General features: G+C 42.9%; 1 pseudogene; it reads left to right on the plus strand.

Annotated features, from left to right (window-relative positions):
* The first annotated feature begins 12,609 nt into the window (after positions 1-12,609).
* On the plus strand, positions 12,610-12,971 carry LOC698981 (large ribosomal subunit protein uL29 pseudogene; annotated as a pseudogene).
* Positions 12,972-13,925: the final 954 nt, after the last annotated feature.

Here is a 13,925-nt window from a genome sequence, read left to right on the forward strand (position 1 = left end):
TAGAGTCTGTATATATATTTACCCTTTTTCCTTCTCCTAATTCTAGTGCCCAAGTGAGGGCTATTAGTTCTGCCAGCTGAGCACTAGTTCCTGGAGTGAGGGGATTACTTTCAAGTGTTCCATTATCACTGACCCCACTTTTCAAAGTCCTTTTTCTACAAAGGAACTTCCATCAGTATACAAGTTGAGGTTAGGATCAGTCAAGGGAACCTCTAAAAGTTCCCCTTGAGTGGTGTAGGTTTGAGCAATTACTTGTTGACAGTTATGTTCTATCTTTTCTTCATTGTCTGGAAGAAATGTGACTGGGTTAAGAGTTGCACAAGTGTACAGTCACAGCACTGGCCCTTCAAGTAATACAGCCTGATACTTAAATAAATGGTTGACAGTCACAAGTCTCCTTAACAGTGAGTATGCTGTTCATATCATGAGATGTCCACACAGTAAGATCTCTTCCCTGTATTATTTTAACTGCTTCAGATACTAAGACTGCTACTGCCGCCACTACTTGTAAATAATGAGGCCAACCCTTTGCCACTGCATCAGTTTCCTTACTCAGGTATGCCACGGGTTTCAAGCTCATCACTCGGATATGTGTAAGGACTCCTAGAGCTATTCCTGTTTTTTCTGTCACATATAAAGAAAAGTCTTGCCCCGTTGGCAAGCTTAACACTGGGGCTAGGGAAAGGGCCTTCATTGGGGCCTGGAAAGCTACTTCTGCTTCAGTTGTCCATCTTACTAAATGGGTATTGGCTTTCTGAGTTTCCTTAATTAGTGTATATAATGGTCTGGTTTACGCCGTACCTGGGAATACATATTCAGCAGAAACCTGTTATACCAAGGAACGCTCTTATTTGCTTTAGGGTTTTGGGATGAGGATAAGCCAGTATAGGCTGGATACGTTCCTCACCGAGGGCCCTGGTGCCTTTGGATAATTTTAGCCCTAAGTATTTAACCTGCTGTGAGCAGAGCTGAACCTTTGGTTTGGAAACCTTGTAACCACAGGTAGTGAGGAAATTTCAGAGCACTTGGGTAGCTTGATGGCACAAGGTTTCTGAATGGGCGGCTAAAAGTAAATCATCCACGTACTGAAGACAAGAGTGTCCAGGTATGAGAACTGGCTCAAGTCTTGGGCTAATGCCTGGCAAAATAGATGGGGGCTATCCCTGAACCCTTGGGTAAAACAGTCCAGGTGAGTTGAGACGTTGGGTTCAAAGAATCCTCAAAGGCAAACAAGAATTGAGAGTCAGGATGTACAGGGATGCAGAAAAAGCCATCCTTAAAGTCCAGGACTATAAACCACTCTGCTTCCTCTGGTATTTGGGAAAGCAGAGTATAAGGGTTAGGTACAGCTGGGTATAGAGGGACAACGGCCTCATTGATAATCCTGGGATCTTACACTAACCTCCACTGTCCATTGGGTTTCTGTACTCCTAAAATTGGAGTACTGCAGGGGCTACTGCATGGTTTTACTAGGCCTTGGGCTTTTAGGTCCTTAAAAATCTTTTGGGGTCCTTGTTGGGCCTCGGGTCTGAGGGGCTACTGCCTTTGGTAGGGAAAGGAGGGGGAGTCCCTTAGTTTAACTTCAATAGGACGGGCATTCTTTGCTTGTCCATATTGTCCTTCTGTTGCCCAGACTTCAGGATTAATGTTTTCCTCAAGCAGGGGACAACAAACGGGTGTTCCTTCTTCTATGTTCAGGTATATAATGGCCCCTGCTTTTGCTAGAATGTGTCTCCCTAACAAGGGAGTGGGGCTTTCAGGCATAATTGGAAAAGCATGTGAAAAGAGTAAAGTTCCCCAGTCACAACTTGGTGGCTAGGAGAGAGTATCTAGTGACTGGCTGTCCTAGGACCCCTCGGATAGTGATAGATCTGGAGGACAGTTGTCCAGGACAGGAGAGTAATACTGAGAAGGCCGTGCCAGTGTCCAGGAGACAGTTAACCTCCTGGCCCTCAATGGTCAAGCATATCCAGGGCTCTGTGAGGATGATGGCATGGGCTGGCACTTGCCCTGGGCACCCTCAGTCCTGCTGCTGGATCATCTGGTTAGTGGCTTCTGACTCAGAGGACCTTCATCCCCCGGGGCAGTGGGCCTTCCAGTGATTCCCTTGACATAAGGGGCATGGATGAGGGAGTGTCTTATTTCCACTTGAACAATCTTTTTAAAAATGTCCTTGTAGACCACACTGGAAGCGAGCCCTATTAGGCATTTGATTGGCCCAGCTTTTCCCTTTTCCAAAGCCTTCAAAGTCTGCCTGCCTGAGGGCCATGACTAAAGCGGTGGCCTTTTGTTTATCCCGTTTGTCCCATTCCGCCTGCTCCTCCTGATCTCTATTATAAAAAACCAAGGTTGCCAAGTTCAATAGGGTTTCTCAATTTTGTGGACTTTTGAAGTTTTTTCCTAATGTCTGCAGCTGACTGAGTGATAAACTTATCCTTTAAGATTAGTTGGCCTTCAATAGAGTCAGGTGACAGGGAGGTATGCTTCCTCAATACCTTCCTTAGTCTCTCAGAAAGGCAGTAGGATTTTTTTTCCTTTCCGTGTGTTATAGTGGACATCACTGAATAATTCATAGGCTTTTTCCTAGTGTTCCTTAGTCCTTCTAGCACGCAAGTTAGCAAATGTCTGCGACACCAATCTCCATGTTCTGATTCTGTGTCCTAGTGAGGGTCTACGCTGGGAACTGCCTGCTGGCCTGTGGGGAATCATTCTCTTTCCTCTATTGTCATCCTATCATTGACCTGACTGAGATACCAGAGATCGCCAAACTCTCGGGCTGCAGTTATGGCGGCACTTCTCTCATTTGTTGTTAGTGTCTGATTTAGCAGTGACATTATGTCTCTCCACGTCAGATCAAAGGATCCTAACCCTTGTAAAACATCAATATAGCCATCAGGGTTATCTGATAATTTACCTAGGCCTATTTTAATTTGCTTTAAGTTTGAGAGAGAAAAAGGTACATGCACTCTGGCTGGGCCAAATTCTCCTCCTCCCACTGCTTAGAGGGGGCTTAATAAGGGAATATCAGCACCCTTTAGTTCATTGTTTACCCCTTTGTCTATCTCCTTTTGGACCATTTGTGTTGAAGGGGGGTCCTTATTAGTTGGGGAAGGAGTTGGGGGGATGTTGGGGTAGGGAAGTAGACTCTGAGGGCTTCCTGTAGGGCATAAATCACACTTTTTACATAAGTGCTAGTTGTCTCTTAATGAAAAGAAAGTTTGTACATATGGCACTTCACTCCATTTGCCTCTTCTACAAAAGAGGTCTAGCTGTAAGGTGGTGTTATAACTTATACTTCCCTCAGGAGGCCAGGTTTCTCCCCCTTGAAGAGGATATCGTGGCCAGGCAGTACTACAGATGAATATAACTCGTTTCTTTCTTAGCGTCAGAGGGTCAAATTGGTCCTAATTCTCCAGAATACATCTTAGGGGCATTTTTGCCTTGGGGAGAATGTTTCCCATCTGAAAAAAGAACACAGGGATGCCAGAACCCCTAGTCATTTTCCAATGAGCATTAGTCCTAGAGTGTCCTCTATGGTCCTAATGCTTATTCCTTTCCAGGGTGCGTAACCACCCATGTACCTCTGCTTATCAGATTAGTTACGCTCACCGATGTAGCTGTCCTGCACCCCTTTTCCCGCCTCTCTTGACCACAAAAAAAGGGGTCCGGGCTGCTGGATTCTAGTGATCCTTTACCAGTGTGCCCAACATTGCCTTCGTGCTCAGGGGTGAGTCCTAGAGCTGGGCTGGGTTCCTGAGTATTTCATAACAACCCAGCTGCCCCATCAAGATGCATTCCCATAAACAACAGTTCTTATGCAAATTCATTTCAGAGAAGGTATAGGTAATCTTTTGAGTCAAGATTGAGATACTCTTTTTTGATTCTGTAAGTACTTTAAGGCTTGGCTAAATGCAAACAGCTCTCACGTTTGAGGAGACCAATTATTAGACAATTTTTCTAACTCTGCTTCCACAAGAGTCTCCCTATCAATTACTGAATGCCCATTGTGGTTTTTTCCTCAATCACCTGGGAGGAACCATCTATCTCCAGTCCTGAAGGGAGTTCCTCCTAGGTCTGGTAGGACCTTTGTATGGTAATTAAGATTTAAATCCCTTGTTAGGAAATCAGCTGGGTTAAGGGAATTACCAGTGGTTGGTGTTAAATTACCTTTTTCTAACAGAATAGCCCCATACTTTAAGATTTTTGAGTTAGTAAGCTACATTTTTGCTTTTTTGACTTAAAATTTCTGAACTGGTGAGGTGTGCTCACAATGAGGTTTCCTCTGAAAGTTATTTTTCTGCTTTCTTCTGTTAGCAAAGCAGTTGCCACTACAGATTGAATGCATCCACGGGTTACTGGGTTAAGGATTTTTGATAGGAAAGCTAGGGCTGTCAGTGGTCTCAGTGTTTTCAGGCTACGCCCTTGTTTACACTGACAACAAGGTAGTATTGGAGTGTTACAGGGTCACAGAGAAGACCTTCAATTATCAATTATAGGTTTTAAATTTACCCTGGCTTTTAAAGGAATAGGGCACACTTTTTTTTTCTATTTCTTCCTCTTTCTTTTCTCTTTGACTCCCTCTTTGTCTCTCTCCACCTCTCTCTCTCTGTCCTCCATCTCTCTCCTCCATCTCTCTCTTCGGTGTCTCTCTCTCTCCTCTGTCTCTCTCACTCCTCCATCTCTCTTTCCTCTGTCTCTCTCTCTCTCTCCTTCTCTTAGCCATTAGAAACTTGGGGCCCTGGCAAGGGTGGTGGGGAATGGGTCCCACATAACTGCCCACGTCAAGAGCTGTATACCTAAATCGGGAGGGACACCAGGGATAAGACTCCCTGGGTTTATACCTAGATGCCTAAGGATTCAGCATAGAACTTCCTTAGATCCCTTTGGAGATACAACTTGCTAGAGGAAATGAAAGTCTGAACCATTCCTAGGAGGCAGGGATCAGAGGAAGTAGATTCAGAGGTAAGGAGAATTTTGGGGCTACACTTTCAAGAAAGTCATGGTCGGGACCCAGGAGGTATGGGTCAGAAGGAAAGGTAGGGGTGCACGCATAGGCAACTGTTGAGTAGAGACTTTTGGCTGCGCCATGATCTCAACCGGCTAATGCCAGGAGTTTGGGACAACAGTTTTCTGACTCTAGTCAGCCCTCGGCTTCCCTAAGAAAACTGAAAGTGGAAGCTGGCTCCAGGCAGACCAATGTTCCCAACCGAGAAGGGTTGAGGGTTGTTAGAAAGCCCTTCCCCAGACAGCCTCACACCTGAGTCTTAAGTCTGGCAGCCACACTAATCATTTTTAACCGGCCAACAGGTGCCCAATATTTTCCTCCAATTCTAAGGAAGGATAGGACAGAATAGCAAGCCAAAGTGGTCCAATATTACTCACTGCTTTGGAGGTCCCTTCGTGGTCGCCAAATATTACCAGGGGGTCCTTGCTCCCAGAGCTCCCAAGATGGTGGAGGGCTGCTTCCAAAATGGCGGCAGGCCACTTCCAAGATGGTGGCAAGCCTTGTGTTCTCTGAACTGGGGTTCTTGGCCTCACAGATTCCAAGGAATGGAATCTTGGGCCATGCGGTGAGTGTTACAGTTCTATTAGAAGCCATGGGTCACGGAAGAGAACCGTGGAACCCAGTGACTAGTGTTCAGCTAGATTAGGACGAAGCCAGGCACTTATCTGTGCAGGAACAATGGCAAGCCTTTAGCCTGATCCGGAGCAGCAATGGGCACCTTGCTGGATCAGGGGCACAGCGGACACCCTGCGGGATCCGGAGGGATGGAAGTCAGCGGCGGGTCTGCAACTGCGGCAAACAGCAGTGGTGGACAGCGAGTGAAAACTCAGCTTGAGCCATAACAAACACGACCAGAAGAGAGTACAGTTGCAAGATTTAATAGAGTGAGAACAGAGCTCCCATACAAAAGGAGGGGACCCAAAGAGGGTAGCCGTTGCTGGCTCGAATGTCTGGGTTTGTATTCCAATCATTGTTCCTCCCACTGTGCTCTCAGGCAATAGATGATTGGCTATTTCTTTACCTCCTGTTTTTGCCTAATTAGCATTTTAGTGAGCTCTCTTTACTACCTGATTGGTCGGGTTGAGCTAAGTTGCAAGCCCCGTGTTTAAAGGTGGATACAGTAACCTTCCCAGCTAGAATTAGGGATTGTTAGTCGGCCTAGGGAATCCAGCTAGTCCTGTCTGTCAATGCCAGGCTAATTTTTGTATTTTTAGAAGAGACAGGGTTTCACCATATTGGCCAGTCTGGTCTCAAACTCCTGACTCAAGTGATCTGCCCACCTCAGCCTCCCAAAGTGCTGGGATTACAGGCGTGAGCCACCGCACCCGGCTGTTTGCTCTTAAAATCATGCAAATTTCACATTCTAGTCAGTAGCATATCTGTTTAATCATTCAAAATTATTGTTCCTAAATTTTCTTTTTTTTTTTTTTTTTTTTTTTTTTTGAGACGGAGTCTCGCTCTGTCACCCAGGCTGGAGTGCAGTGGCCGGATCTCAGCTCACTGCAAGCTCCGCCTCCCGGGTTCACGCCATTCTCCTGCCTCAGCCTCCCGAGTAGCTGGGACTACAGGCGCCTGCCACCTCGCCCGGCTAAGTTTTTGTATTTTTAGTAGAGACGGGGTTTCACTGTGTTACCCAGGATGGTCTCGATCTCCTGACCTCGTGATCCGCCCGTCTCGGCCTCCCAAAGTGCTGGGATTACAGACTTGAGCCACCGCGCCCAGCCTGTTCCTAAATTTTCTAACAAAGTGAATGTTAGAACATTTTGCTTACTTGAGAAGTAAAGAGTAAGGCATTACATTTTTTCCATTTTACAAATGAGGAACCGTTTTACAAGTGAGGGCCACACAGCTATTTAGTAAAAGAGTTTTTTATGTTGTTGTTGTTGTTTGAGATGGAGTTTCACTCTGTCGCCTGGCTAGAGTGCAGTGGCGTGATCTCAGCTTACTGCAACCTCTGCCTCCCGGGTTCAGGTGATTCTCCTGCCTCAGCCTCCCAAGTAGCTGGGACTACAGGTGCCTGGTACTAGGCCCAGCTAATTTTTTATATTCTTAGTAGAGACGGAGTTTCACCATGTTGGCCAGGCTGGCCTCAAACTCCTGACCTTATAATTCACCCGCCTCAGCCTCCCAAAGTGCTGGTATTACAGGCCTGAGCCACCGCGCCCGGCCAAGAGCTTAGTTTTAATCAGCATCTCCTTCAAAACTGGCAATATTCTTTCTATGATTACATGTGGTAAATCAGGAAAAGGTGGAGGAATGGGGAAAAGTAAAAGACTTCTTGGTGGAAAGTTTACAGTCAGAAAATGAGATGGAGATAAGGAAATTTGTTGAAGGGTTAAATAATGTAATAATCAGCCAAGTACATGAGAATTTCAAAACTCTCTGCACCTCAGTTTCCCCATATGTAAAATGGAGCCAATAACATTTACCTTATAGGGCTGTTGTTAGGGTCAAATGAGGTGATCTATGGAAATTCCTCAGCCCAGTACCTGACCATGGTAAGCATTCATTAAACAAATGATAGTCTTAGTTATTCTTGGTCAAGAGGACATCTCTACCATACATGTCTTGAGCACCTTAAATTGAATGTTCCCCAGGCCAAATGTATCACTCTTTTCCTTCCCCCTTCTCTTCCTTCTCCTAACCCACAAGAGAATGTGTTCCCCTTTCTGTGTAGTCTCAACTACTGTTAATGGCTCTACCATTCAACCAAATTAGACCTTTAAAGTCATCCTCAGTCCTCCCTTTTTCTTACCCACCACACCCACTCTGTTAATAACCTCGGAACAGTCTATCTCTTACATAGATCTTGAATCCATTCCCTCCTCTTGTCCCCTTTGCTCCTGCCTTTCTGATCTCTCTCTGATAACTACAATAAGTCGCCAACTGATTTGCCTATCCTCTACACTGCAGACACAGTGATTGTTCCAACATATAAATCAGATAATCTCACTACCTGATGAAGAAGGCCAAATTCTCTTCACAATATGGCCCCGATGTATTTTCCCAAGTACTCAACCTCTCCACATACACACACATACTCTCACACGTGCACACACATACACATGCATGCGTGCAAACACATCAGAGCCCAGCCTCACAGGCCCTTTCAATATGTCTCCTAAAACCTAGAATCTTCTTGCTCTCAATGATATGGGAAAACATCTACTCATCCTTCAAAACCCAGCTGAGCCAAGTGTTGTGGTGTGTGCCTGCAAGCCCTTCTACTCAGGAGGCTGAGGTAGGAGGATTGCTTGAGCCCGGGAGTTTGAGGCTGCAGTGAGCTATGATTGCACTACTGCACTCCAGCCTGGATGACAAAGTGAGACCCCACCTCAAAAAAAAAAAAAAGCTGAAATGCCAACCTTTGAGAAGCTTTTCAAACATTTTCCTTCTTGCCTGGCTCACCAAATTAGTCTCCTAATTGGTCTCCTCACATCCACCACTAACCTATTCCAGTCTGTTCCCCCTGCTGTATCCAGAGTATTCTTTTCAAATGCAAATCTAATCCTGGGTCAAGCCCTCTCCTCATCGTAAACGGCTTCCCATTGCTAAACCCCAAATCCTTACCTCAACACACACAACACCTATCTTCATAGTCACATCTTGTGTCCCTTTACCACCATTTTGCTGTGATCCAACCACACTGGCCTTCTTTCAGTTTTCACAGACACATCAATCTCACTCACGCCACAAGGTATTTGAATACGCATCTCCTTCTACCCCTACCCTTTCGCTGGTTAAAACTTACTCATCCTTCAAAACCCAGATCAAATGTCACTGCCTCCAGAAGCCTTCCCAGATCCACCACCCTAGACCAGATTATGGTGCCCCCAGCACCTAAGGTAGTGTCTGGCACATGAGAAGTATTTAGTTATTGGTTAAATTAGTTATTTAGATATTGGTTAAAATATCTCCCCTGCACACCCCCAATCCCCCAGCCCTTACTCATACCTTGGCATTTAGCACACTGAAATAGAATTATTTGTACTGAACTGTGTCCATCTGAAGGCTCTGGAAAAAGGAAAAAGTTTTCTTTTTATCTTCTCTTTCTTCTTCTATTTTACATTGTATCCGTTGTTTTGTTTTGTTTTGTTTTGTTTTGTTTTTGAGACAGAGTCTTGCTCTGTCGCCCAGGCTGGAGTGCAGTGGCATGATCTCGGCTCACTGCAATCTCCGCCTCCCCGTTTCAAGCAATTCTCTCCTGCCTCAGCCTCCTGAGTAGCTGGGATTACAGGCGTGCACCACCATGCCTGGCTAATTTTTCTATTTTTTTTTTTGAGTAGAGATGGGGTTTCACCATGTTGGTCAGGCTGGCCTTGAACTCCTGACCTCATAATCTGCCCGCCTCAGCCTCCCAAAGTGCTGGGATTACAGATGTAATCCAGCCTGGGTGACAGAGACTCCATCTTAAATAAATAAATAAATAAATAACACAGCCAGGTGGTGGCTCACGCCTGTAATCCCAACATTTTGGGAGGCCAAGGCAGGTGGATCACAAGGTCAAAAGATCAAGACTATCCTGGCCAACATGGTGAAACCCCATCTCTACTAAAAATACAAAAATTAGCTGGGCGTGGTGGCATGCACCTGTAGTCCCAGCTACTCAGGAGGCTGAAGCAGGAGAATCACTTGGACCCGGGAGGCGGAGGTTGCAATGAGCTGAGATCGCACGAATGCACTCCAGCCTAGAGACACAGCGAGACTCTATCACAAAAAAACAAATAAATAAATGAAAAACAAAAACAAAAAAAGATAAACATAAACTCAAGCATATCAATAACTATATTAAATGTAAATGGTCTAAGCATACCAATTAAAAGACAGAGATTGTCAAAATAGATTTTTTAAACATGACTGAACAAACTGTACTCAGTACATAAGAAACTCACTTTAAATGTAATTATATAGGTAAATTGAAAGTAAAAAGAAATAAGACAAAAGCATGTAAATACTAATCAAAAGAGGGCTGGAGTGGGATTATTAATAGTAATCCTACTTTTTTTGGCATTTAGCACACTGAAATAGAATTATTTGTACTGAACTGTGTCCATCTGAAGGGTCTGGAAAAAGGTTTTTTTAATCTTCTCTTTCTTCTTCTATTATATCCTTTTATTTCTCAGTATCCCCTCACACAACTCCGTGCCTGTCAGTTGATGGTTGACATTTCAAAAAATGTTTGTTGAAAGAATGAACTTTACTAACAACATAGTCTATATATGACATGGAGAAGGTCTAAGTCACCATTATTATTTATTCTAAATTAGGGTGAATTTTACAAACTATCCTGTGGATCAAGGCTCTTTAAAATAGTACGGAAAGATTCCATTGTATTTCCTGGAGAAGGAGCACAAGCATGTGGAATGATTCTGTCACTTTGGACCATTCTGTTTCAATGTGCTAAATGCCAACTAAAAATAGAAAAAGTAGACTTCAGAGCAAAGAAAATTACCAGAGATAAAGAGAGACATTATATAATAATGTAATAAAAGGACCAATTCACCTAGAAAACGTAATAATAATTCTGTTATGAAAACATCATAATCCTAAATTCTGTTATTATGCACTTAATAACAGAGCTTCAAAATACATGAACCAAAAACTGACAGAACTAACAGGAAAAATAGGCAAATTCACAATTGTAGTTGGAGGCTTCAACATTCCTCTCAATAACTGAGCAAACAAGTAGACAGAAAATGAGCAAAGACCGAGAAGGCACAAATAACATCATGAATCAATTGGACATATTTGACATTTATAGAGCACTCTACCCAACAGCCACAGAATACACATTGTTTTGAAATGCATATGAAATGGACTTCTGAACTGTATCTTGGATCACAAAGCAAATATTAACAAATTTAAAATAATCAAAATCATACAAAGTATGTTCTCTAGTCAAAATGGAATTTAAATAGAAATTGATAATATAGAATAACTGAAAAATCACCAAACATTTTAAAGTTAAGCAACACACTTCTAAATAATCCATGAGTCAAAGATGGAGTGTCAAGGAACATTAGAAAACAGTTTGAAATGAACAAAAATGAAAATATAACAAAACAAAATGTGTGGGATGCAACTAAAGCTATGCTTTAAAAAATGTGTAGCATTAAATAATTACATTAGAAAAAGAAGAAAGGCTGGGCATGGTGGCTCATGCCTGTAATCCCAACACTTTGGGAGGCCAAGGTGGGTGGATCACTTGAGGTCAAGAGTTTGAGACCAGCCTGGCCAACAGGGCAAAACTCCGTCTCTACTAAAAATACAAAACTTAGCTGGGCATGGTGGCACACACTACCCAGCTACCTGGGAGGCTGAGGCAGGAGAATTGCCTGAACCTGGGAGGTGGAGGTTGCAGTGAGCCGAGATTGCACCACTGGACTCCAACCTGGGCAACAGAGCAAGACTAAGTCTCAAAAAAAACAAACAAAAAAGAATCAAATTATTCCACCTAAAGACACCAGACAAAGAAGAGTAAAATAGACCCAATGCAAGAAGAATAGAGAAAATAACAAAAATAACAACAGATCAATAAAATTTAAATCAGAAGAATAGAGAAAATCAATTAATTCAAAAGCTGTTTAAAAAAAATCAGTAAAAATGATAAGCCTCTAGCAAGAAAAACACAGAGGAAACACAAATTACTAATATCAAGAATAAAAGAGGGACACCACAGATGCTGCAAACATTAAAAGGATAATAAAGGAATGTAATGAATGACTCAATACACATAAATTCCACAACTTAGATGAAATAGAATAATTCCTCAAACCAAAAATAATGAAGTTCATCTAAGATGAAACAGACACTCTGAATAGTCCTATATTTATTAAAGAAATTGAATCAGCAGTTGAAAAGCATTTTATAGAAGAAGTCTCCAGGTCTGTATGGATTCACTGGTAAATTCTACCTAACATTTAAGGAAAAAAACAAGGCCAATTGCAGAGACTCATGCCTGTAATACCAACACTGGGAGGCTGAGGCAAGAAGATTGCTTGAGCCCCGGAGATCAAGACCAGCCTAGGCAACAAAGCGAGAGATCTCATCCCTACAAGAAATTTAAAAATTAGCTGGGCACGGTGGCATACATCTGTGGGCCTAGGTCTTCAGGAGGCTAAGGTGGGAGGATCACTAGCCCAGGAGGTGGAGGGCTCCATTTTGCCACTGCACTCCAGCCTGGGTGACAGCATGAGACTCTGTCTAAAAAGTAAATAAAGAAAATAAAATTTAAAAAAAATACAAATTCTACATAATCTTTGTCAGAAACTAGAAGAGGAGGAATACTTCTCAACCTACTTTATGATTTTGCTAACAAAATCATACAAAGACAGTAAGAAAATTATAGACCAGTATTGTAACCAACATAGATGCAAAATATCCTCAATAAAATGTTAGTAAATCAAATCCAGGAATATATAAAAAGAATAATACATGACTAAACAGTTTGTCCCAGCAATACAAGGCTGACTTAATAGTCTACAATTTTAAAAATGTAATCCACCATATTAATAGTCTAGCTCTTTCCTTCAGAGCAGGCGGCGGCGGCGGCGGCGGCGGCGGCGGCGGCGGCGGCGGCGGCGGCGGCGGCAGCCTATGCAGCAATGGCCAAGATCAAGGCTGGAAACCTTCACCGGAAGGAGCAGCTGCTGAAACAGTTGGACGACCTGAAGGTGGAGCTGTCCCAGCTGAGCGTCGCCAAAGTGACAGACGGTGCGGCCTCCAAGCTCTCTAAGACCTGAGTCGTCCGCAAATTGGACGTGTTCTCACGTTTATTAACCAGACTCAGAAAGAAAACTTCAAGAAATTCTACAAGGGCAAGAAGTATAAGCCCCTGAACCTGTGGCCTAAGAAGACACACGCCATGTGCCGCCGGTTCAACAAGCACAGATAGAACCAGAAGACCAAGCAGCAGCAACGGAAGGAGAGGCTGTACCTGCTGCAGAAGTACCCAGTCAAGGCCTGAGTGGCCCATTGTCAATAAAGCACAGCTGGCTGAGGAAAAAAAAAAAAGTCTAAAGAAGAAAAAACATAGGAACATAATAACTGATGCAGAAGAAGCATTTGGCAAAATTCAACATATATTTATGGTAAAACCCTCAGCAAACTGGAAAAGAAGGGAACTTTCTCAAACTGATAAAGGGCATCTTCAAAAAACCTACAGGTAATAATATATTACATATTACTTATATGTGACTATACAAGTGACATGATATCACTCAATAGTGAAAGACTGAATGTTTTTCCTCTAAGACTAGAAACAAGGCAATAATGTGTACTTCTACCACACCTATTCCAACTCACATTGAACTCCCAGCCAGTGCAATATCATGAGAAAAAGGAATAAAAGTCATATAGATTGGGGGGAAAGATATAAAAAGAGTCCCTATTCTCAGATTATGTGATTGTGTAGAAAATCTCAAGGAATTTGTATTGAAAAACAAATTTCAAGACATAATTTAATTTGGCAAGGTTACAAAGTTAATAGACAAAGATCAATAATATTTCTATACACTAGTAATATACATTTGGAAATGAGAAATTTAAATAACATTTATAATAGTTTTTTAAATGAAATACATATACATATATACATGATATAAATGATATTTAATGGCATAAATCTAACAAAATAAGTACAGTATCTGTATCCTATGTACAATATAACGTTGATGACAGAAATCAAAGAAAACCTAGATAAATGAAGACATATGCCTTTCCAACCAATTAGAAGATTCAATATGGGCCAGGCACAGTGGCTCACGCCTGTAATCCCAGCACTTTGGGAGGCCAAGGCAGGCAGATCATGAGGTCAGGGGTTTGAGACCAGCCTGGCTAACATGGTGAAACCCCATCTCTACTAAAAATGCAAAAAAAAATTAGCTAGGTGTGGTGGCACGTGCCTGTAGTCCCAGCTACT

The sequence above is a fragment of the Macaca mulatta genome, chromosome 3 (assembly GCF_049350105.2).
Source record: "Macaca mulatta isolate MMU2019108-1 chromosome 3, T2T-MMU8v2.0, whole genome shotgun sequence".
In the NCBI taxonomy this organism is placed as follows: domain Eukaryota; kingdom Metazoa; phylum Chordata; class Mammalia; order Primates; family Cercopithecidae; genus Macaca; species Macaca mulatta.